This window comes from Bombus impatiens, unplaced genomic scaffold (genome assembly GCF_000188095.3).
Source record: "Bombus impatiens unplaced genomic scaffold, BIMP_2.2 scf_0102, whole genome shotgun sequence".
NCBI classification, from domain to species: Eukaryota; Metazoa; Arthropoda; class Insecta; order Hymenoptera; family Apidae; genus Bombus; species Bombus impatiens.
The window spans coordinates 1,166,379-1,192,968 of record NT_176521.1 but is presented as its reverse complement, the minus strand read 5'-3'; the positions used below and the strand labels follow the sequence as shown (position 1 = coordinate 1,192,968).

The following is a 26,590-nucleotide window of genomic DNA, read 5'->3' as shown; positions in this document are numbered from 1 at the left end:
TTTATTCCTCCTTGGCTGAGCCACCGGCGATTCGAGGCGAGCCCTATCGGGAGCGCATTTTAATGCGAGTCTAATTTTCGATTTAATTTCGGTAAAAATGATCCGGCCTCTTGGCCGATCCCGCGGCGCGGTTCGAGGGGGCGGGAGACGAGCGGCAGACTGATTCCACAGCATCCCTCTCCGCGCAACCCCACCGAGCATCCTCCTGCTCTCCTCTCCGTTTCGTCGCCGACGAAAGTTCTCCCCGTAAAAACCCATTTGCATAACGTTTCCGTCGCCTTCCCAGGATGGAAACGAGCGGACACCCCGCGGCATGGTGCGCCCCTGCCCCCTCGCCGCCGGAACGCGACCGTGTACGTTGCCAGCCGCAAGGATCTCCGCTTCGACTAACGGGTTCCATCGGCGGAATTTTTCGCGATCAACCGCCGACAAGGAGGAACCTTTCGATTTCCGACGTCTTTCCTGGATATTTCTAGTTGTGAGTAGAATGCAAATTTGTGTGCAGTCATAAAACATTTAAAGATGCAATATTGTCCAAGTGTACATAATATCACTGGAAGATAAAAAAGTTTTCAATGCGAAGTAAGAGTTTTAACATTTAACGGATAAGATATCTGCGTATAGTTATGTTAATAAAAATATAACGTTGCATAAGTAGCGGAATATTTGTGCAGAAGTGCACAGAACGTGCATATCTAGAGATGATTTATGAAAAAGTTTCGAAAACATCGAAGAACCACTGTGGAAATAAAGAAGGAAAGGGGTTGGAGGGTAGGCGCAAGAGAACGAATAAAATTTTATATTTTATATAGGAAGATAAACCGTCGTTCTCTCTCTCTCTCGCTCTCGTTGTGGGCTTGCAACAGAATTTGTAGCCAATATTATTTTATCGACGTATATTTTTTAATTACTTCGCTTCAACGCCTCTGTCCTTCGATCTTTAGTCCATCGGGCTGCTTTCTTATTAAGCGGTGGCATTCTCCATCCTGAACACCCTTGAGAATCGGAGTTCAACCCTCTCGTGGAAACAGTATTTTACCGTGAGACCGAAGACGACGGAATACTTCGTATTTACAAGGAAACTTTCTTTTTTCCCCGTTTCTTTAAGTAATTTGTTCGCTTCAATGCTGAAAATGAAATTCTGCCGCGAATTCATTCCCCTCTCGTTGACATGAATTTTTCAGTGGAACACTGAGAATATCGATACATTGAGAATGTAATTATATCTGGGGATGATACTGACATTAGAAAGTTTTTAAATTTATCTTACGGGAAGTACAATCCATGATTCTATTATTATTAGATATTCTTTAATCTATTTATTGCTATATCGCAGACCTAATAAACTTTATATATACGATATTATTATATTATATAATAAGAAATATCTGACATTAATTTCACGTTGATAACAAGAAATATATTAAATTTTTCGTATCGACTGTACTTCTCACTTTCTCGCAAGATGCAAAGGGACAACAAGAAGCTGCGCAAACCACCCCGGACGCCAGCAGATGTCGGACATCAGCGACAAAAGGGTTGCAGAGCCAATAAAGGGTTGGAAAATATATGCGCTAATAATCGAAGAAAAAAGTGTCCAATGAAAAAAATTTACGACTGGCGCTAATTAAGAAAAAAGGGTAGGCGAGTCCTATTTTGCGCGTTCTCGCCATTGGCTCATCACGCTCGGAAGGATTAATTAATTCAAAATATATCAATTAAGAATAAGGTTTACTCTTCTAACGTCACCGGGCCTCTATCCCCCTCCAGTCTCGTTCCCACCGCTTCCTGGTTCGCCAGCTTCTTTTTATTGCAAATTGGACGTGAAAAATGACGCCTTGATTAATCTCGCGGATAATTTAAAAACGAAGGGGTTGCCGGGCTCGCACCCCCGATTCCGACGAGCCGGATAAAAATTCAAGACGCGAAATTGCCAATCAACGAAGGGTGAGAGAACGGTGCAGACCGGGGAAAGGGTGGAAGAGAGAACCGATTCGCAGGACGGTCGGCAAGTAATAACGTTAAAAAATTATCCCTCGTCTGAATTTCATCGGTTCGCTTCGACGCGCTCGCTTGGCCGCCGCGCCGCCTCCGCGTCGAGTCAGCTCGCCCGTTACTTCGCCCTTTCTCGTCTTCTTCCCGCTTTTTAATTCGTAGCGCGAGTCAAGTAAGGGCTGGAAATAAAGGGAATAATGGCTCGCGTGCTGCTAAATATCCAACACCGTCCATGGAAATGTTGTTCCCGGTTGTAAAAGCGAAATAACTTCGTTGGGAATAAGCTTCGAATAGCTGACAATATGCAAGCTGTTTAAAAATACGCGACTATGGTATCGCGCGGATTTGATGAACCTCGGTTAATCAAAAATGCGTGTTTATAGCATCAGAAGAGTATTTTATGTATGTCATATTAAGAAAAAGAGAAAATAAGGAAACGAAAATATCTTTTGGATCAGGTTACGAGTTGCATTAAAAGACAACTGTGCTTTATACCTAGAGAAATTGACTTTCTTCTTTCGCATTTTGCGTCAGGCAAAATATCTCATCAAATTGTTGTTATCGCTTCTAATAAATATTTAAATATTACTATATTCGTACATTTTATTAAATTATGTAACTGCAAAATATCCCTTTCATCTAGATAAAAATATTGTATGGAGGTGACGCTACACAGCTTGAAGGAGACGTTATTGGTTCAAGGATATAGGTCTACGCTATAGTCTATTCCCAAGTGTATCGCATACTATAAGCTTTTAAAGATAAAACCATTATCACAAATTGTAAGACATTTTTAACAAGTAGGTAAATTGCAGACTCTCCTCAAAAGCTAGAGAACAAAATGAAATAAAAAAGATTCATGATAGAGATATGTTAGGAAAGAGCGAACAACAGTTTCTAAGAGGTTCATCACAGAAAAAGAGATCTGGAATATCAAATGAAACATTAAGATGCCCAATTTTAATATCTTTCACATCTAACCCAATCTTCTGTCAAATGTCAGACCAGAAGACTTAAGAGGGTCGATCGTTTTTCATTGCTGGCATCTAATTACACCCGTCTAGCTGATAATGCTTCAATCCCAACCTTTAGATATCGACGAGCACAGGGGAACGATTGTCCAGGGAATACACGAGGAGCAAGAACTTAATTTGTCTCCTGGAACGCGAGCGACTATCGAGGCCGCATCAGGGCAGATGGGGCTGCAGAGTTCGAGTTCTTCGGGCTTTCTCTTGTCTTGTCTTGTGATGTGATCACGCGGTCTCTCTCTCTCTCTCTCTTTCTCTCTCTCTCTCTCTCCCTCTCTCTTTATCTCAGCAGGCGAAGGGAATCGAACGATTTCGACGTTTATTTTGTCGAGTGTGCAACACCTCAACCATATGGTGACAGTGCAGCGTCAATGTTCCATCCCAGTGGGATTTGGTGGTAGTGGAGGCGTATAGATGCGAAAAGAGAGTCGATAAGTTAGTAAACTAATTAGCAAGGCTGCCGACAAAGCTGATCTCCTCTGCTCTCCTCTTAGCCATGAGGCGAGTTGGCCACGTTCGTCGCCAAACTTTTTACCTCGACCTACCTCCGATTCTTCTCCTCCACCACCCAGCTATTCGTCCCCTCTTCCTTCTATTTGATTTTGTCCTCCCTCTCCTTCTCCTTCTCCGCCTCACCTTGCCCCACACATGTCCGCCGTACCTCTTTTTTCACTATTTATTTCTTTCTGTTCTCACTGCCACGAAAGGAACGGTTTCCCACGGGAGACCACGCGAGCTCTCTCTCTTTTTGTCTCGCGCCCCGGCCCGAGATTCGCTCGCAACCAATGGATGCGTTGATTCTAATTGTGAGAGAGCTTACCTCTACGCGCGATAATCGTCTTACAGGCTCGCTGGAATTCGAATCTCGAGCGCGACCATCGATTGCCATTCAAGAAAGACGAATGGCTACAGTCGATGGATATGACCGCGAGGAAAAGGATTCCACTGAAGGATCCTGTTGCTGGGATACTCTGTGGAATACTCGGTGGAATACTCGGTAGAAATGGAATTAACGATGTTGGTAGATGTATGTAGATATGCGATATGACGATATTGTTGAAGCTCGTGATACGAGGTTGTATAGGTATGTGGAGCTTTAAAACGAATAGCGCGTAATGTGTATTGTGCGGTGGCTTTTGCAATATTACGCTAGCGAACTCGAAACCACGTTTTTTAGCTTGGTATATATGGGATTTAAGCTGCTTTCGTTTGGAGATAAAGCTATGAGGCATTCAATCATGTACAAAATACTTGTTTCAATCCGCTTGACATATTTGTCACGTGATACGAGATTACTGCAAGTGGGAGTCAGATGCGTTCTGTAATCTGGCTTAAGCTTGTGTCTGTTCGCATCGCTGCTTTGGGGGAGTTTTCGGGAATATGAAGGATTGTATCGATAATCTCGACACCTTATTAAAGATCATTTAAGGGATCAAAGAAGATACTTCTTTCTAAAGTGTGAATTCGAACATAAACCACGTATTATATACAATTAATAACAAATAATTAATTGCAAGAGAAAAAGTGTCAACTGATTTCTCTGAAGAAAAAGAGAGAACCTTAAAATAGGAATTTTAAGTGAGCAATTTGCGTCTACTATCCGCGGAACCGGAATCAGCTACCAAATAATTGAAAAATCGTCTCGTTCGTTACGATAAATACGGTGAACAGGTTTGGCAGTCGCAAAGATGAGACAAAGGCAGCAATTTTCTTGGGATACACGTACTCCGTTAAGGGTTGAAGGATGAAGCACCTTCGTACAGGAAGGACTCGCATTTAGCCTTTCATTCGGAACGAAGGAAGCAACCGGGAGTCATAGTCGACTTTCCAAATAACCGAAACGAGGACTTTGGGAGAGTAGCAGCTACCGTCTCGTAGAATCGCTGCGCTAATTGTCTTCGGTACTCTGCCTGCCTTTGACATATTAGCGTGTAGACGAGCTGGCTGTCATACCGTTCAACGGCTCGATAGATAAACCGGAAACGGCAGCTACTCGTGATACATGGTCGGGGGACGCATCAGGAAACGCTGATGCGTTGCTGCCTGAAGCAGCTACCTATTTCGCGATGTTTCTGAGCCTTTAGGCAAAGTTTCATTTGCTGATGTTCTGAATTTTCAGTGGTTCTCACCTTACTCCGTAGAATGTTTTCAAGAAACTCCTTACGAGGAGCCTTACGAGGAAGAAAACGAGGCAAAGAAAAGATAAAAATGTATCTTTCTCTTATATTTCTATTGCGCTGTACCTAACTATCGCTTGATCGAAATAAAAACTCAGAAGAAGTTTGTGACAAAATACTGGCGCATAGGATAAAAGAGAACACACGACGAAATATTTGAAATAATTCGAAACAACTTAAAGGCAGCGACTTGAATAAAATCAGATACAGGTGACTAGCGAATCACGTAATCTATAAGTCGAATTCTTGATGACGAGAGAGGCAAGAGACTCTGTGAGAACCACTTTCGATTCGGTAACGAACGAGAAGCAGCCGTCGGTGCGGTGACAATGGTAATTATTGTTGATGCTGAAATTTCAATTTTGCAATTGATGCATCGCCCGGAAAGCGATGCCGTTGTGTCTGTGCGCTCTCGTAGGATGGCAAGGGCAGGATGAGGCTACGGGAGGATCGTGTGCACGTATAGATACGCGCAACCACAGAAGGGTGAGCGGCAAACTGCGGAGACGCGAGCCAACCAGAAACCATCATAAAGGTTCGGTTCTCCCTTTGATACCGGTACGGTAACGTATTTAGTTAGACATATCATTCGGTTTCCACCTATTGTACGCTCGGCAAACAAAGTTCCTATTTGTTTGAACGTTGGAAGTTACCCCCTCAGTCCCTCAAAACCTCTGCAGACCTCCGCCCGGTTAAGGGTGGAAAGAGTCGTGTATGTTCTGTCTATCGACGAAGTACTTCCGTTGTCGTCGCAATTATTCCGAAACGCTTTCCACCGCCCTGGCAAAGAGTCGTATTAAAATATCTCCTCTCTAAATTCATGCGCCTTTGTCGCCGGTCTCTTTCGAAAGATCCTTCGCTTTTTCGCCGAAAAATCCGACCGCGTTTCTCCACGAATCGACTTTATAATTCTCCATCTCGTTAGAGAGTTATTACCATCGTAACAACTGTCGATTAAAGAAAATCGAGCTCGAAATACCGTGAGGATATTCATCTTCGGTAGTAAAATTCCCAAGAATGAACAAGGAACTGTTATATCGTTAAAATTTATTGGTATGTTATTTCTAGAATTTATGATAATTTATAATGTTTCTATAAAAGTGCAGAGTGGCAGAAAGAAACAAAAATTGAAAGCTTTTCTGGTGAATCATTATAATCCCGTTTGAATCAATTAAATGGAGCACTTTCAGTTAGTTAACATTTATGAAAACCTAATCACATTTATAAAATTATGTAATAAACATATATCTTAATAGATATATTTTAAAAAATGGAGTGAAATTTGGCGTTGGCACTACAAACCTGATTTAAGTCAATTTAAAGAAATAAACTTCACTTTATAAGATTCGGGCAACCAATTAGAAAAACTAATTTCTTAGTTAGTGAGTTGAACCGCACGACAATTTAGTGGGTTTAATTATTGCGTAAACAATTAAGAAGGAGGTTGGTTGGTGGCATGTTGTGGTCTAAGTGACGTTTGCCCAGGGGATTCCCAAGACGGTTTTATCCGCGGGCTCTCGATAGCAAAGACGACCCGCCTAACGACCGGCACCGGCATACCGACTCCTTCGGAATCGCGGACGACGTGCCTCGATAGATTCATCGAATACTATCGAAGGAATTTCACAAACAATCCCGACCAATCGACACACGGTCTTGGGAACTACCCGGCCGACGGCCTCTCAAACGACGGTATCGCTCACCTGTACACGCTGACAACAAGCAATTCGACGAATTTCTTTTCTCAAGTACCGTCTGGTTTCGCCTGAACCGTCGCGTCGTCGTCTCCTCTATACGACGAATTGCGCCATTATATCCAACGAGGAAAGTAATTGTCTTCTAATCAAAAGAATCTCTGTTGTAGATATGGAGCTCAAAGTCGAATAAAAGTATAATTGTGTCACAAAATTCACGTGAGGATTAGTCCAGGAAAATTCTATTTTCAATCTCTTCAATTTAAAATCTGATTACTCTGATATGAAATAATAATAAATTTACGAATGGAAATATTCATCTTTAAATAAAATAAGATACATTTAACATGTAATTGTCGATAACACGTATGAAACAAGATTCGGCAATTCTATTCTATTTTAGATATCCTGGCACTGAATCAATAAGCACAGTATCACGAACGAAATCGAGCAATTTCAACGGAAATTAATTAAAAAACTTAAAACCGTGTGAAGGTTTAACCGCTGTATTGCAACGAAAGAAATTTCACTCTGTTGCCAATTGCACAATGAAACGAGAGCAAAGTTGAGCCGAAGTTTTCAAAAGTTTCGTGCTCTGTCGTTGACGTTTCTAGAACAAAAATTATTCCATTCGGTGTTCATCAACTGGCTGGATCGGAGAAGTTTAAATAGAAGACCCGATCGAATTGGTGGAATCGGAGCTACCCTTGCCGATGCGAGAAACCTGGCGGCCGGCCTTAAATCAAGAAGGCCTAATTCCAGCAAGAAATGGTCGCGGGGCGTTGTTCCCAGGATCAGCTGGCTGGCTGACGGCATTTCTCGAACATGCCTGTCGTACCTCATCGACCGGTTTCCGACCGGTCACAATGATGAGCTTTCCTGGTGTTCTGCGCACGCTTCACACATACCTGCCTTTATGATTTTTCGTGAACCAAATTATTTCATTCGTAGCACAGATTCAGAATATGGAAAATTATTTCACTCAATTTTTAATTGATGAAACATATAATTGATGGAACATGCGATTTGAAAAATTGATCGATTTGTATGTATTTGGAAACGTCATAAATCGATGACGAAATTTTAGACGAAAATGAAGATTTCGTTGAATCGTTAGCAGATGGTCGTTTTGTTGTTGCGAAGCTTTTCGACCTCGGTAGACAATTGAGGTAGATGTTGGTAGCAAGCGAGAGAATTTCTCCGCTTATCCAGAAAATGTCGTCGGTTCAGTGTTACCCTTCTCGAGGAGTGGTCACCTGAACAGCGGCGATCACCTGCCTTATACCAGCGAATACGGCAAGAACACGTAGAATGCAGGCAACTCTTGGCCGACCTTGGCTAGGTCGAGCGTGCGGCCTCGAGTATGCGACATTGATTGAGCCGCATCTGCGGTCTAGGCTTTCTAGGTTTTTCTTCAAAGCTATTAAGCTGTGATAAAGGACGGCCGATTAAGCATCGGTAGCTTCTTCGATTCTTCGATCCGAGGTGTTCGTGACAATTATCGTAAAGGGGATATACTACGATGTCACTTGGCTATTCCCCAAGTGGTTCGAGTGTACGCTACAGAACGCTGCGTATCTATTTCTTTAGGTATTTCAAGATACGGTTCTGAATTTTTTAATTTTTAATTGTTTAAAATCATATTATATCAGATAAATCAAGGAATAATTGATCGGAGCAATTTATTGTAGTAGAAAAGAAACAGAAGTAGTTTGTAAAACTATAGACATAAATGTGGGTACTTCTGATTCGATGAAAAATTAAAAAATGCAAAAGTAGAATGTGAAAAGATCCTCTCTATAACATAAACAATGGCTTCATTTCATAATTGTGATATAATTCTTTGCTTATTAAAATCTTGCCAAACCTTCAATAATTTATACTGCAATGTGAGAGTGCGTATATTATCAGATCATAAATATGATCTTTGATCATCCTTTGATATCAAAAATAAGGAACTGCAAAGTTCACGATTAAAACAAACCCATTAAGAAATTTAATTAAACGCTGTCTAGGGGCGTCTAAACCGTGGGACGTTTTCAATAAAAGGAACAATTTCACAGGCACGAAAATCAAACGCGGTTATATTCACCGGACCGAATCGTTCGCAGAATCCGTTTTCCTGGCGGATTAATCTGGTCTTCGGGCACGATCCATTTGAGAGTATCCCCGTCGCGTAAGTAGGACGCGGCTTAAACCCTTCTTTCCGTTCTCTCCGTCCGGCCCATTGTCGTACAGCTAAGCACAGATTTATTATCGCGTTGAGACACACCCTCTCCCTTTTCTCTTCGTCTACACCCCCGTTCATCCTCCGTCGACCACCCCCTCTGTCCCCACGTCACCGTTCTTCGGTCCTTCCTAACCGGTCTTAGTCTCGTAAGAGAAATACATTCATCGAGTATTCTATTAAGAATCTGCACTCCGCGGATAAACGAGCGAAATAAGGTTCTTCTCCGGCAAACCCCTCGTTCTTGTTCCATTAGTCGAACGATTCCGACCCCCTCGAGTTCTAGCTTTCTCCCCGGCGACGTCTTACCACTTCGGATCACCTGGTCTTTGCGCAGATTACGCGGGATTCAATACCGAGGCCAGTCATATTTTAACTAGAAAATTCTGTTTCGTTCTACGAGATAGCTATACATACGTTGTGCCAGATTAAACGTTATGGGTTAATAGATTGATTATGTTCGTATCTGATGAGATACGAGTGGTGTTGTGGACTAAAAGGTCGTTGAACGTATTGTTTGTGATGATTTTATGGTATTATAAACGGCTACTCCTTGTTAATATGATTTAGGTACATTATGTCTACTTGTTTCCTTGTCTCATATTATCTCGCAAGTACCAGATTATGATCGAGCTAAGCATCAAAAAGAACTGTCATAGAGAAGTTGAATTTTAGTTAAAAAATAAATGGTTTAAAAGACGGCAAATTGAAACTGTAATAGCAATTGTACAGGTAGAACTTCTTAAAACTTTCTACAAATATAATTTAAATAATCTTTCTTTATGAATATCAATGAATAGACTATTAGGAAAGAAACAGGGTAATAACTTGTACCACTGCATCCTGCATATATTTTCACTGAAAGAATTTCCGCGAATATACAGAAAATTTCTAGAATCACGGACGAACGAGGTCGGCGAAACTCGTTACACGGTCCGTTTGCGAACCGATTAATAAATTACCCCATCGACGTGTGCACTTGCTCGATGGAATGCCTCTGAAAGATGTCGGAATAAGCAGTTCCAGGAGCGGCCGTTGCATTCTAAGGATAATGACGCGACGTGTAGCACGCGCTCGACCAGACAGGCAGGGGCCATACAGCCAAGAACCCAGCTCCCCTTCCTTGTCTAAACGCGCGAGCAAGGTGCAGCTGTCCGCCCGTGAGGCTCGAGAAAACGATAATTAGCTCATTTCAATAATTGACAAGCCGGCGTTGGCTAGTCGTAACGCATCTGGCGTTCCGCAGGCTCTCTCCGAGTACGAGCCTTGCCAGGAGGATCGCGGTATAACTGCGTTCACCATGCTCTTTACGCGGCCATAAAACGGATGCGCCTATTTCTAGTCCGAACTTCAGCTCGAACGGACGTTCGATGCTGTTACTTGCACGTGTTCAACGAGAATGTGCACGCGATTCCAGAGGCGTCCTTGCTGCAACTGCGTGTGCAATTATCGCCGTTTACGCGAGCTCGAAGGGCACAGCGTTGTAAACTCGACGAAGGATCGAAGAAACCTGGTTTGAAGTTGGCTCGCTCGCGACGTTCCGCCATTATGGGAAGAGAGAACCTCGGAGTTCAATTTTTTTCACTTGGCGCGCATCTACTTCTGGCCGCCAGCTATGAGAGCTGTGCAGATCCAGGCATGGTGCAACGCGTAAATTGCCACACGGGCCCACAGAGGTGCCTGAAATTGAATATTATCCGCTTCGAATGAGCGCACGCGAGCCATACGAGCGTCGTTGAAACGTGGAACAGAGAGAGACTCGTCTCGTAGTGACATCGAGATCCGGTCCTATGCATGGGAATAAGAAGGCGTGCGAACGGGACCGGCGTTTTCATACCGGGGACCAGGGAATATCTTGTGTCCCGGCCGTTAGGAGGGTGTTAAAAGAAGAATTCGCAATAAAAGTGACGCGACGCGGTAACGTTGTAGTCGAAGAACATTTAGGATGCGAAGAGAGGATGTGAAATTTCGCTCGGGAAAGTGTTCGTCCTGTGACGAGCGACGCGTCGAGAATTTGATAATCCTCGGATGGGAAGAGAGTTTCTTATCCGTTTTCGGAGCTCCGAAGGATTGACACGTTAAACAATTTTCGTTATTTATTATTTTTCTAACATTACAACTATCCATGTGTAACGTGTATCTAAATATACTTGTGAAAAACACCTAATTAAAAACGAATCCTTTTCTATTCGCTAGTAAAGATAAGTATCATCTTCATCGAACAAGAATGTTCTATAATTCTATCATCCTTCGATTCCTCGCTCGACTATTAAAACGCGATACACTTCGATCGGTCGACAGCCTCGCACAAAGGGGTGAGACAGGGTGCTGCGTTTCTCTATAGCGAGGAATCGCTCGGAAACGCGCGATATATTGACCGGACTGTTGTATCACGGAATCCGTGCATTAATAACCCAGCCGGTCTTTAACCCGTAAACTTTGAAACTCGGACGGGGTGCGATTAAGAGGCTTCTAGGGCCGTTTCGTGCTGCCCACCCACGCCTCTGGTCGAGTAAACTGGTCCGCGGCACCACGGTGGAGAGGGTGGGCAGTTATAGATACCTTGGATCGAAGAGTTTGCGTGAGACGTCGGCAGAACGATCGTTTTGACGATTGCGATTTCACCAATGCCGCACGCGCGCTGTGCGAGCCATTCAGTCAACGAGACAATTAGAGTGCTTTATAATATCGGTCCTGATATCGGAGACTCTAATTGCAGCCGTTAATTGCGCGATTGCAATTCGGATTTGAAGTGGGAGGAGCATGAATTTAAGAGCGTCCACGGTCGACGTTGCGAACGTGTTACAAAGTCGATATGTATGTACACCGATGTTACGTGAGTATGTGAGTATACGTGTGTATCCGTATATGGAAATTGAGTCGTTCACATGGATTGCAGGACTGTTAGCAAGAGATACGGATGATTAAATAAAACTTGATATCGCGGTGTATTGTGTTTAATGATCGTTGATGAAGAGTTGAAACGGAACACGGCGGTATCATGAAATATATTCTGGTTTTAATGATTTTTCAAGTGTTGCGTTATGATGCGTTAATTTTCATGGCGAAAAATTGAGTCGTTCTCTCTCTCGTGTGGCGTTATTATAGAAATCCTGTTAAGTAATGCTGGATAATTAATGAATTACTAACAGAGCCTCGTTTTAACCGCTGGATATTTTAAATTAAATTCGATCATTATTCTCGAAAATCATAATTTTTAGTGGAAACACGAACCTTTTTCCTTCCCTCGCGGTGCGGTCTGCAGTTACTCGTACGACTTCCACGTAGACACGGGGATTAACTTTGTATAAGGGAGGCCGATATTGAATGCATTCTGACACGCCACCGTCTCACATTATATTCTTTGCCTGATAATTACAACGATAATGAGGCTTTACGATAGAAACCTGGCCAGCGGCGTGTTCCGAACACACACGGCGGTGTTCGGTACTTTTCATTCTTCAATCTCTTTCTCCCTTCCTCTCTCTTGCTCACTCTCTCTCGTCCTGACTCGGCCCCGATGCTTTTGTCGGAATTCGCGGGAATTTTGCTTGTTGGTAACTTTTTCATTCAGCACGCAAATCTCGCGCCGTCTGCCGCACCGGAATATTATTACTCCATTGTGTTTCACGGCGCACATTGTGTTTAATCACAACGCACGTTTCGGCGGGGGCGAAACTTTCGAAAAGCGATGCGTTATTACGATCTCATAACAACGGACCACTGCCGAATTTCTGAACGATTTTCAGAGATACTACGGATCGTAATCAGACCGTAAAATAGGAGGCCCTAAATATTGTATTAATCTGAAAGGAACAGAGATTGTTTTCGAGTTCCCTGCCTTTCCTGATGAACCGACATTAAGTTAGCTTCAGACTTAACAGTTTTTAAGTATAGTATTAGGTTGTCCAAAAAGTTCTTTTCGTTTTATAAGGAAATAATAGACACACAATGTCTTTTGTTTTATATTGGTTTACTGAATTATGCACGAACATAATAATAGAAATATAACAAAATAAATCACACCTAATTCAATAAAATAATATAAAACAGAAATTGTTCATCTATTATCATTTTATGAAACAAAAGAAATTTTTTGGGCAACCTAATATATCTGGTATGAACTATTCGTGTTTGTAATGGAGAAATTGTAATAACGTCCAAATAGATTCCGATATTATAATAATACCAGATCATTAATCACTTTTTTAAGTCAAAACGAAAACCACATCAAAATATTTGATTACGCGCATGAATTAATTTTGTATCAAGAAAAGTATCGTAATATAATATTTACCATCTATTTAAAGTTTAATAAATTTCAATCTTAACCTTACAATACAGACGTTAATAATTTTCACGACTGACGAAGATTCTGTCTATCGCAAGTGATATCGATTATATCGATGTTTGATTGTCGATTATATGGAACGTTTATGTCAAAGGAATGTGTAATAACGTTTGTATTCTAAGGTTATTTTCGAACGACTTTATTTTGTAAAAGTAGAAATTAGTAATGTAACGTGCATGCATATTCAATATTTACTCACAGATTGTTGCATCACGATCGCATCATTGCATACAGTGGAGATTCTTCTGTCCACAGAGGCATAAATTACGTATACTCAAATATCCAACCTCCAAACACCATCCGAGAATTCGTCAATTTCTTCGTCGATAGAAGTATGTTGATTCCAGTAATTATTATCTAAATGAGAAAATTAAGTATTAATTATCGAAAAGCTACGAAAATGTTAAATGTCAATATTAAAATAATAAATTATAATAAAATAATAATAATAATAAAATTAAGAGAAGAATATTTACGCAGTTTGAAAATCTCTGACACTCAATGGCTCCGTGTATTCACTCGTGTAAATACTTCGATTCTCGAACGTCGATATACTAAATCGACCTCTACGCTCGTCTCGTCGACACAACAGTCGTTCGGAAGACTTCGTGTAACGCGTCGTCGATATAATTGCGCGTCGTAATTGTGAATGCGTTGTTATTGTGGCAATACGAACAAAGAAAAGCAAACGAATCGAAATTCATTGAACCGGTGAAAGCTGGATCTAGTTCGGCGACGAACAGTGCGGTGTAAAGTGTAAAAAACAGTGTTAAACTTCTTGAAATTGGAATGCAAACAAACCTATTATCGTAAAGTCAAAGGGGAAGACAACCGTTTATTTAAAACCCGACCCGCATGCATATTGCTGTTCCTGACAACGACAAACAGACAGTCAACGCCTCGTTTATCGCACGAAAGTATGAAAAGTAATTAAAAACGTGTTTCATTGCTTTCGCGGACATCACTCTTTCGACGAAAACGCCTGTGCTCCCCTTCGTTCGAAGAATCACAGATCGTTCTTTGGTGTTACTGGATTGGCTTCATCTGGATGTAATTCGACTGATGAAATGTTCTCAACTCGTTCAAGATGAATGGTAAGTGAAATAGAAATTATTCTTTAATTATTATTAGTTGTAGTTTTCTTAGTCGGTAATGAAGAAAGTTCATTTAGGAGGTTACATAATCTGGAAGGTTAGAATCACACTGTGACTTCAAAATTTATTTTCGGATTGTAAATGTGACTTTTTATATAGATATTTTCTCATTTGGAAGTGTATTCACATTTAACGATTATATGTATTTTACTAAAAGATAAAATAAACACACTTTTATACGACGTGCTTTCACATGTAGAATTTTGAAGTCACATCTATGATTCATGCAACGTATCAATACCATCGAAAAAACATATAAAATACATACGAAAGATCTATCTCTCGTCATAAAAGCATCTTACGTATTACAAAACTACAATGTTTCTAATTTTCGAACACTATTGTATTTAAACTTAACTTGGACACTCTTACACAATAATTTACTAATTAATAACAACGACGAATTGACAAGTGACAAATTATAGGTTATAAATTACAAACTGTTATACAAACAATTAGAATTTTACAATTTATACAAAAGAATGTACTAGCGATAGCAATTTTTGATTCATAAAATTTTGCTACTATATTTTGCTAATTTCGTTAATATTAGTTCTCAACTGTGTAATTCAATGAAACTATCTCGGCGAAAAATTGTATCGGAAGCTGACAGAAAAGATCATGCAAAGATTAAAATTGATCAAGCTATTTTCTAAATTCTGTTTTGGAATAACTGTGCAGGGAATCGTTTTACGTAATACATTCTACTTTATCTGGTTGAAAACTCGACAAACCGCACGGTAGCGTGCAACGGCGTACGATTGGCGACAGTGTGGCGTGCGTGGTGAAAAAGTTGGAAGCGTCCGTGTCGGTTCTTGATACCGTTGGAAAAAAGTTTGCCGAAGGATTCTCCGGTGACGAAAAAGCGGAAAATTGTCGGTCGTTTCGCTCGGACGAAGATTTTGGAAATTGTTAGACTAACTGTATTCGCGAGCATAATGCGAGAATATACGCTTTCTTTCATCTATTAATTATCGGTTCCGCGAAAGAACCGTGGAAAACGCGGTTTAAGAACTCGCGTAGATTTTCGGAACGGTATCTTCGACAATTCTCTGCTCGTATTAACCGCGTTAATTCGTAGCATTCAATAGTAGATTTACCGAGCGAACACATGTGAAATGTGGCATTAGGTGAAAGGTAGGAAAGCCGCGTGTTTTCGCCTGTGACTGTGGGAAAATTACTCTACACATTCTATTATCTCTAATAGCGATGTTCTCGATCTGCGTCCATTGTGGATGCTATTCGACTGGATTTCGTTGCGTCAGAGCTGCGGTTTTCCTGCCACGGCGTTCTACGAAACGGGCATGGAATCTTTGTTCGCGGGAGTAATGAATCCCGCTCATTATCTTTTTTAATTGGCATCATTTAATGATTCCGACGGCATCGTTTAGAAATCGACTTCCTGTTTCTTAATGTAACACCGAGCGCCTTCACAATTTCGCCCTGATTCGTTGGAAACCGCGACAGAAGCGTATACATACCTATATTAAGCTCGACTCAAGTTCACGTAACAGATAATAGCTTTAGTATTGTTATTACCTTCGTTGTATGTAAAATAAACGTTAATCTTTATGATACGTTATAATTCTAAAATCCGCTATTGCGTATCTAGAAATTTTTCTTTAATTATTTTCTTTAATTATGTTCGGCCACAAAGTTAGTATCAGTTTGACCGTTAGTGGAACAATTCGCAATATAACATTACGGGCACACAGATGTAATTAAGTCCTCGTAGGACAAAACACGAGTGGCCATGAATCTCCGAGAATATCTCCATCTGCCGAAGAAGCCAGCGGCAATTGGGTATCTAAATAGGTTGATAAACGGGGTTCGTCAATGCTGACGAGTTCCCACAGAACCAATCGCCTGCGTATCACGCAACGTGTATATGTACCACGCAACGTATCGCACGCATTCGTATCTTCTCAGACCTGACTATGTTCGTAATCGAACGTTCGAATGATTGATCTACCGTCGTGCCCTTCTTCATCACGTCTGAGCCGGTAATCGAAACGTAATAATTGCTAGTTTCCGTGTAGTTCGCAATAATTTATTAGGTTGGTGCAAAATTTGAATTAGGATACGAATCGTTGCGATATTCACGAAACCTTTCTAAATCTTTTAAGTCTTGAATCAGGCATCGTGAAAATTGTCGGAAGTATAAAATTGACATTTGAAGGAGCTTATGTAAAATTATGCGGAAATTGGAATAATTCAAAGTTGATTCGTAGAATTCAATGCTGGTGATTTTTCACTTAAAACAAGGAGCATATTATTTTTAATGAAACTAAGTTATTCTACAATTATTTACATTTTGATTGAACTGTGCTACAGATACAATAGATATATGTTTATATGTAAAAAAGTATTCTACGATATTTAGAAAAAAGTTTACACGTCGAAGACAAAGAACCGACTCGCGATACAAAATTCCTTCTGAAACAGCAATTGTATGTGCTAATTTGGGATCGTTGAGTGGCGAGTAGAGTCGTTAATAGACACGTGACAGGTGAACAGAAGATTCATCCTCGGAACACGTCAAGGAAGAAAGGTGCGCGAGGGTTTTCTGATGGAAACGCGATACCGAAAATAAAAATCCGTCATCGAGCATAGGCGAGTCGAGGGCTTCTAAATCGAGAAGGAAAGCGGCGCGTTGCTCGATTCCCACGAAATAATAGAAAATAAATATCTCGTCGATGATTAGTCGCGTTGGTTGCGCGTTTCTTCGTGGAACCCCTCTACGTTGCTTTGCGGTTCGGTGCACCTGGAAAGAAAACCGATGGACACACGTACGGTGGAAGGAAGGTAACAGAAACCAACAGGCATATTTGGTATTTCTACATGAAGGTTCTTTATTTGATTTAAAACAAACGAGTCCGAATACAGTATTCGTAACGTAATACGGCAAATTCTTAGCATTAAAATAAGAATACACGTCTAAATGATCTTTTTCTAAATGTTTCAATGGGTAATTATTTGTTCTTTGACGTTGATATTTATTGCTCGTGTCTTCGATGAGAAAGAAGGAAGTACTGATTTACATAAATCGTGTCGGACGAGATCGGTGATTATTTACTATGACTAACGAAGAAATTATTCCTGCTCCATCATATTTTTTAATATGCTATCTAGTGGAATATTAAAAACAGAAGACGACGGAGACGGTGACTGATTGGCTTGCACGCCAGTCGGATGGATTTTTTCCATATGTTAATGCGCTTCTACATTTGTGACTGTAAAACGGCTGCAATTTTAAATTTCGTATTGGTGATTCAATATGAAATTCTCGAAAAAATTGGGAACCAGCGTTACTAGAATACTTCATCCTGATAATCTACAAAATGTTTTAACGACACGAAAGTACGACTGCGACGAAAATGTAGGAAATATTTCAATTTTAAGTTCAATTTGACGCGATAGAAAATTGTACATCTATTCCAATAATTAGCTATTCTATTCAACAAGTTCCACCTGTTTAGATTAAAATTAGTCCGAACGTGAAATTTCCAATAAATTGACCACCGTTCCGACAATCTTGATCGTCACGGGGGCAATTTCACTAATTGCAGCACAAAGCCATCAGGCATTTCGAGTGGAAAAGTAGGTCCAAGTCACGTGGTAGTCGCTACCGTAACAGTCCACGAAGTGGCTCCGTTTTTTTTTTACGACTGGCTCGTCGATGACGCGGTTGAAAACGAAATCGAACAGCTGTAGAAGAAAAATTATCACCTCCGCGTTTTCGCAGAGGCCGTACGAGAGAGCAGGTGCTGCAATTAAAAGGCTCACAGGCGTCATTTGTTTCCCTGACGATCTTGACGGCGCATCTTCTTGAGGAACTTTTATGGCCGTGGTTGCCTGTCCAGAAGTCGAACAATGCGGTTAAAGAGGCCAGTCATTGTTCGAACGCGCGCGCGCTCATCATTATACATAATTCAGCAAGCTAGTTGAAGAGAGCCTCGTGTACCAGCCATGTTGTTGGTTGTCGGAATGGCGTAATGGCCTGATAATATCCACGATATCGATAGCATCGTTTTCTTCTAAATTCCTTCGTAAGTTTATCCTCCGTAATTTACGCGTTACTCGCGAAACAGATAGTTATTAAGATAGGGATCGAGGAAACACCTTCGTATGGTCCATTATTCTTATCTAGCCGGTGGGAAATGAAGCCGTGCGTTCGCCCGTGATAAAAGGGCGAAGTATCGGGCAAACTTGTGGATCCATTTGTAAAAACGAGGGGGCAATAAAGTGTATCGTCCGGTATCGCGTTGCAGCACAATCGCGAGGACCCTTCGTCGTGAACAATGGCCTCGGGAAATTAAGAAACAATTCACTGTTTTCATGGAAGCACCAAGGCTTTTTATGAGCACACTCCATGGTATTACAGGCATTAGATAGGATTTATTCTGTGAAAAACTTTGCAATGTGAAATATTATTATTAATTTTGGAACGATTTTGATCGGATCTGCCAGATTCGATGAAACTTTTAATGAATTCGGTAAATATACTTTTATGACGATAGTCATTAATCTATGTGATAATGAGAAGTATAATGAAACAGGATCGTTTCGTTTCTTCAGTGAGATATCTTGATTTCTATTTACATATTTAGTCACTTGGATAGCGTATTATAACTACCATAATGCTAATTATTGCGATTAATCAAAGAGTATGCAAACTTATTACTCAGAAGAAGTACATTATTCGCCCATGACATTCTGTCTAATCGATCACTGTTCGGTAACCATCTGTTTAACTATAATACCTCTTCGTCATCCTGCTATAAAATAAAATTAGAGGATCAGAATATTATTACCGAATAATAACATACATTTCTAACAACACAAACTTTGTCTACAATAATCTCGTAGAACTGATACTAAATTGCAACGGAATCCAACCGAGCAACTGGTCATTTCCTGAGAAACTTACGAAATTCGCGTCTCCAAAGGTTCGTAACTGAATTGAAACGTGTAAAGTAAACGAAACCCGCTGCGTAAGCATTCACCGATCTATCAGCAACTCGATTTTTATCATCTCGATCAAGGAGCTCCTAAACTTGAGGCAAACTTTCTATAGCAATAAATTTTCTGCGTGCGATGCCACAATTACCGAGCGCGCGTATGCGTTTCATGAAGGAATTCAACGGAGCGCACTGAATAATTCAACTACCGGTTTCAATCAATATTCGCTAATGCGCAGCTAAAAAAAGCAAGAGAAAAAGAAAATATAGAAATAAAAAATGCGCTACGCCGTGGAGAGCTCGCACGGAGAGCCAGGAATGGAAAAAGAAAATCGCGACGTGACTGCGTGGCGCGGAACGGAGTGAAGAGGAGAGGAGTTGGAGCGAGGGCAATTATACACGTGCCGAACCGGGACGGATGAGTCGAACGTTACCGGGGTCGTGGTTCGAGAGGGTAACAGGTGGTCGAGCAGGAAACATAGGCTATATAAGAGCAGATACTGGTCGACTGGTTAGCATAACAATTGCGCCAGCTACTGTGTTCTACGCGAGCGTGGAATGATTTATGCGTAGGAACGCGCTGCGCGTTCACACGCGCGTCTCGAGCGTCTCGTGCGTAACGCACCGCTTTTCACTCTTTCTTGTGCCGATTCTGCGAACCCGGGGAAACGTCCGCGGTGAAACGCGCCGTCGATCGATCGACAAACTGTCTGAGAAAGCGACAAGCTAATGTTTGTTCGAACGAAGTTTTCCAACGATGGAACGACGAAGGCAAGGATTTTATGTTTGGAGTGGATAATTTGGAAAAAATTAATCGTTGGTTGTATAGATTATTATATGGAATGTTTGATGTATGAGATATTCGATTATGTGAATGTTAAGGAGGGACTGCGATGGCGTCAGTTGATGATAGACGCTAGACCTGCCAGTGGCGCCATTGTAGTCTTTGATGAGCAACAACGTTGGGGTGTGTTAATGCACTCGGATGAATTAAACAAAGATATGAACTGATGTTACGATAGCGGTGCTAAGTACCCAGTATATTGTAGAACATTTGAACATTCTGAATTTTTAATAAGATATATCGTATGGGAGTCATTGGTAAGCAAAGCTCGTCGGAAGATATTAAAGCACGTGAATTAAGCAAATAGAGATATGTTGATGTTACGATAGTGATGCAAAGTACCGAGTGTATCGTGGAACATTTGAAAAATTTGAATTTGTAATAAAATAGATACATATTGCAGACAGATGTTGAAATAAGTAACAAATTATACTTCGTATGTTATATAAAATATACAACTTTATCTTTTTACACTCATTTTTATTGACACACAGTTTATTTTGCACTCAACATATTGTTGTAACAAAGATTGTTAATAAAGTAGATACGAATACACAAATATATACAAATTGATGTATCGTTTCAGAGATCAGTTACAAAGGAAAATTCTTTTACTTGTCAATGTTTATTATTAACTTCATCTTATTAAAATTTGGAGAACATAATATTTCCCAATGTATATTAATATAAAAGGAAATATTCCTTTCTTTTCCTATTAATTCCTTGCTAATTAATATAAAATTCGATAATTTGCTTCTTCCGATCATTAGGCCCTATTTATAGGATACTTAAGCTCAAAATAAATCTTTTCCCGTGTATAACGTATAGTTAACGTAATATCCGCGATATAACTGAACCGTATAGAAATTAAGATGCATATTACGGAATCGTGTTAGGATAAGCTATCATTACAACCGAAAGGTACATGTAATTTTCCTTACAATCTATTCTACAATGATCGATAATTCGTATCTATCAACATAAATTCAACCGAGAAGCAACTATATTATAGTTCATCGAAGCGAATTTTTGCATTTGTATTTCTTTTTAGTCGCACTCTTTTAATTACGCCTATTCTTTGATTTATTATGGTAATCATCATAAGAGTGAAAACAATAGCAATATCCAATAATTTCGTCTCACCTGAAAACCACAAAACACGATAAATCATATTTCCTGTTTTCTTCTATAGGATAACTACCTTGAGATTCTGTTGATAATCAATCCCATAGTAGAAGAATTGTATAAAGATATTAAAATATCGCTTGCCTTAATAATTATCAGGTATCTTTGGTTTCATCATGGTTTTGGTTCAATGATAGGCGTTAAAATCAGAGAATCGATAAAAATATACTTAACATGTTTCTCTTCTGTGATTTTCGTTTGATAAAAGAAAATGAAAATTTGATTTCTCAATATTGTTGTTCGCGTGATTCGATATCCAGATAGGCGGCATGAAATAAAGTCAGGCAATTAGCGAAAGAGACACGGGTAGCCGTAGCATAACCCGTAATCAACAAGGTATGTCATTGCAACGCGTGAACTGGCAATTATGTGGACCGATCGCGGGATCGCGATCAATTAATTTGCCGTCGAATTCGTCACGGCAGTGGCAGATGCGTCAATTCGCGGGCTCCGCCGGCCATGAAACGACGAATCATCTCTCTCAGCAAGCCTCGGGGAAAAAGAGCTAAGTACAAAGTAATGGAGGGCCTCCGAAGGGAGGAAGACTGCTTCCGGCGGATACGCGTCATTTTTTGTCACAATCGCGACGACATCAGTAGCATTATAAGGAACAGTTCAAGAGGGTGCCGCTATGACTTCGTTTCGTATCGATAATGATCTCGAACCGACCGGTGACCGTCTCGCAGCCGAGTGAAACGTATTTCGCTAGAGAGATCGTTTCGCCGCAACCGAACCGCGGCTAACGGAAAATTAATGAAGAGTACGTTGTACCCTGCACGTCAGCCGTCCCCATCTGTTTCTTGCGCGCGCGGTAGATGAAGATGATAGGCGATGAAAGGGCGTCGAAGTCCAGGAAACTACGAAGCGATAATGGATAAAGGAATGCGCGAGCGCTCCAGCCGACTGCCCTCGGGAGAACCAAACGCATTTCGATGTTGGTGACTTATGAAACAGCAACGCACTAAAACGTGTAATTTTACTCGGTAGCCGATCATTTGGTTGGGTAGGGAGGAATCGCAAATGGCTGCGCGGTAGACGACGCATTTATATTTGAATTTCTTTCGCCTTGCATTTTGTAACCAAAAGATTGGAACGGATTTTTTTGCGGAGAATAAATTGTAGTTACAAGAATAAATTATCGTTTCGATATCAGTACAAAAAATTTCTCTCTGGTATCTTCTGTGAATTTGAATTGGTTATAGAGATTGGATAGAAGTGTCGTCTATCTTATTCCTGCCACTTGTGAACTGGATAATTTCTTAATCGCGAAGTCTTCCAGCCACTGAATTAAAGATGTATACGTAAGAATTGATTTTACAATGTAAATATAACATAACAGTCTGGAATACAAATGTAATTATGCATTAACAAGTAAAGAATCTCTACGAAGCGTCTAAAATATCGCTATTTCACATAGGGCAAATCTTTCGAAAATAACAAGCTGCAAAATGCAGCAAGACGATCCAAGTAATTATCTGAAAGAATACTTTGTTCTTTTACTCGAACAATAACTATCGAAGAAGAAATAATTTATATAACTGTAGGTGATTAATTTTTCTCGTTACCTATCATTCTCGTACAAATTGGATCGACATTTAATCGGATCAGGTAAAATTTTCAACATACCAAAAGGAACATCGTAAACGAAAACTTGGCCAGCATCGGCCCGATCACAGTCCATTTTGTAGGCGTCACATCCTCATTAGCAAGGGGTGAAGTGTCGTCCGATCCCCTCACGAATAGTTTTCGCGAGGCAGAGGTGCGCAAAACAGGCCAAACGGATGTCGAAGCGGAGAAAGAAGTCGCGGTGTCTGGTAGGCGTGCGTTCACGCCTACTAATTACGATTCTAGACGGTGTTATGCCCCCCTGAAAGCACTCTCGCCTCGAAGGCACCGCTGCTAACGAGAAAAACCCACACAGTATAGCCAATCGAAGTGGCACGCCAGGGTGAGAGTGGAGGACCGGTGCGAGGAGAGGGTGGAGACGGCCCTCGAGGCGAATCCGCAGGGTCCGCGAAGAAACTCGACTAGTTCCTCTCGTCTCTCTCGCTTTCTCTCTCTTTCTCCTTCTCGCCTCGACCGGGTTCTAACGTGTTCGGATACCAACCGTCTGCCGCCCGAGGTAATTACGGCCGGACCGCGCTTCTCCCTCGAGAAACCGAGTGACAAAAAGCCGCGTCTTAATGCAAACGCGCCGGCTCGGCCGTAACTCGTTAATTATAGGCCGCTTCTGATTGATCCGGGGCCACTTCGCCTCGGTGTCCGCGAGCGAATAACCGCAGCCAATGTACGGAGACCCTGTCGATATTCGGCGCGGCACGCGCGACCAAAAACCTTCCTTCAGCCTGTTGAAAAAATTAATTGAAAAATACCAAAGTCGACTTTGCTGCTACTGGCGAACCCGCCTACGAGTACTGTGTCCCTTGGGATATTCGGTGTATCGATTTGTTAAAGTCGTGTTCTTTGCTGCTTGAGTTCGTCAGTGTCGCGTAGATTGCGTCATGACGCAGACATGTTGCAGCTTGACTTGTTATGGTTGATAGAGATTGTTCTGTATCGGATTGTATCGGAAGTTAAGATGACGGTGAATTATTAACGTTTTCCAAGCTTCGTTACACTGTAAAATTGCGAAATTACAATCTACAATTTATTTAATCGACCATTTGGTGGATGATATTATTGAGAAATTATTATACAAAGGAACCACGTATCTTCTAATCAATAGCTATCTTAACCAAATAGAAACCCTTTAATCACGCAAACACGTGTGCATAAAATTCTTCGTTACTTCTACCTCGTTGGCCTGTTTCTAAATTCGAAAATTCACGAATCACGGTGTCTCGTCCTATCTCAGCTTAGTATGTATGTAATTCAATTCACGAGCTAGTAAGAGGCGAAAGAGCGAGTCTCGCAGCTATCGACACGTCAAACGTAAACACATGCAGATTAGATATTTTCGTACGATATGACGTGGCTGGTCCCCGGCTCAAAGGATCCAGCGGAACCCAGGAAAGCGCGCTACGTGCTCGCCAATCCCCGGAAACCCACCCTTAACCCCACCATGGATCTGCATGACGATATTACCCGGTGCCATGGCCGAATATGTAAGCGGATATTGGCTATACATATTTATAGAATGGCAACGCTACCGGGCGCCGATCTCGCCGTTCAGTTCGTTTGTTTCGAGCTCGTTCTCTCTCTCCTGGACACCGACATCCTCTTGACCCCTTCTTGCTATTCTTGCTCTTTCCCTCTTTCTTTCGACGCCAGCATCGCGCATCCGGCGCTCTCTGTCGTCACAGACGTTCTCTTCTGTGTGCAAAGTGCGCTGGTCGAGATAGAGGGTGGAAAAGGACGGTGAGGGATCCAAGAGGTGGAGAAGGAATCCTTTGTCCACGGCAGGACTTCCGTCACACGGAAAAATATTTGCGTTATTATCTACTAACTCGAGCGGAAAATTGAAATTTTCTGTGACGTCGGAGTCGCGTTTGGAGAAATAGTAATGACTGAAATTCGCGTTTCAATTAAGCACCCGCCCCCGTATTTTTCTTTTTTCTTTTTTGCTTTTTGCTGCTTCGACCATTGTGTTGAAGCTTTATCGTTCTTCAAGGTCCCGCGATGCTAATTGAAGCGACGGATACGAATATGTTTTTTGACGTAGGGAGGAGTCGAAGTTGGGCGGTACATGGATTTGAATTTTTTTGTTTAAATGAGATATAAATGGAAATTTTACGTAATGCGTAATAATGCGAAATAATACGTAATGCGAAGAATTTTTCAATTATTTCGACTAATATTTAAGCTCGATGTATCGTAACTTATACATTGCGCATTTAAATATTCTATTGGTTGATCAACATCGTGCAAACGCGGGGGTAACGTGTTGAAGATTCAATTTAAAAAGTTGAGAACAGATAATAGACTCTTCTGCTTGAAAACACATTTAGTTTCTATTACAAGGTCTTCGTGAAATTTTCGTGAAATTCATTTCATATTCAAAACGCTACCCTATAGTTATTCATAACTTTCAGAAGCAAAAGGTACACAAAAAGCCAAACGATAAAAGTCCTCCCTCGATCAATCTCCAGCTATACGAGAATCAACCGATACACTCACCCCATCGAACTTCGAACGTACCAAACCGTGAGTTCTCATAAATATTCCCAGAGCAAATCGAGTATCTCGCGATGTGCACCACGTTTCCAAAACGTTTCGAACGCATTAATAAAAGGCGCGACGCGTCAAAACTTTTCGAGATAAATAAGCGGAACGTTGTGGTCGTTGTTCCCGGGGCGATGTCCGCGCGACAGGTGTCGACGACGATCCGGGTGATCGTCCTGAAGTCGTCACCGAACGCGAGCGATGGTGCGCGCCTCTTAAATCGCAGCCAGATAGTTTTTCTGCGTCCATAGAGCGAGCAGCGCAGCCGCGATCCGCAGCAATTTGCAAGGTGCAACACCGTGGTCACATTAGTCAGAGTACCATATCGGCTCACAACCATCGCGTAACGGTATGCGCCAGCAGGCGTTGCGATTCGCTACTGTTTTCTACCGGTCGCATCGCAATGACGCTAATGATCTGTTTAATTATCGTTGTGACGTGCGGAACAGTAGCGGCATCGACGCTCGGGCGATCGTTTCTCATCTCGCCGTGGTGATCGGATAGATCGTAATAAATGAACGCCGACATTGTACGTTGGGAATTTAGAATTTTTGAGATCTGCAAAAATCTGCTAATTGCGTAATATTTTTTTAATCTACGGATCGCTTATATATAATATCAAAATTATTTGTCTGTGATCTTTATATATAAATGGATCTTTTATCAGATTTATCAAAAAAGAGAAAAATAATGTGATCATTGAACACGTAAAAAGCAGTTTGACACAGTTTATCTGCATATATTATTTATACTTCGACATTTCAATCTCCATGGTGTTACGGCGTTTAAACGGCTGCGGCTCGTTTGAACGTC

The 26,590-nt window shown here is 41.2% G+C and overlaps 1 protein-coding gene and 1 long non-coding RNA gene across 2 annotated transcripts in view; one reads left to right on the top strand and one right to left on the bottom strand.

Moving 5' to 3' along the window:
* The window catches only part of LOC105680233, a 241,548-nt gene extending 227,724 nt beyond the window's left edge, over positions 1-13,824 (bottom strand). Inside the window, exon 1 of the transcript XR_004460887.1 lies at positions 13,672-13,824. The gene's annotated coding sequence lies outside the window, so the exon portion shown is untranslated. The remainder of the gene's footprint in view (positions 1-13,671) is intronic.
* A 240-nt stretch (positions 13,825-14,064) lies between these two features.
* Positions 14,065-26,590, top strand: part of LOC105682180 — a 127,822-nt gene continuing 115,296 nt past the window's right edge. Inside the window, exon 1 of the long non-coding RNA XR_001102832.3 lies at positions 14,065-14,566. This is a non-coding gene — a long non-coding RNA (uncharacterized LOC105682180). The remainder of the gene's footprint in view (positions 14,567-26,590) is intronic.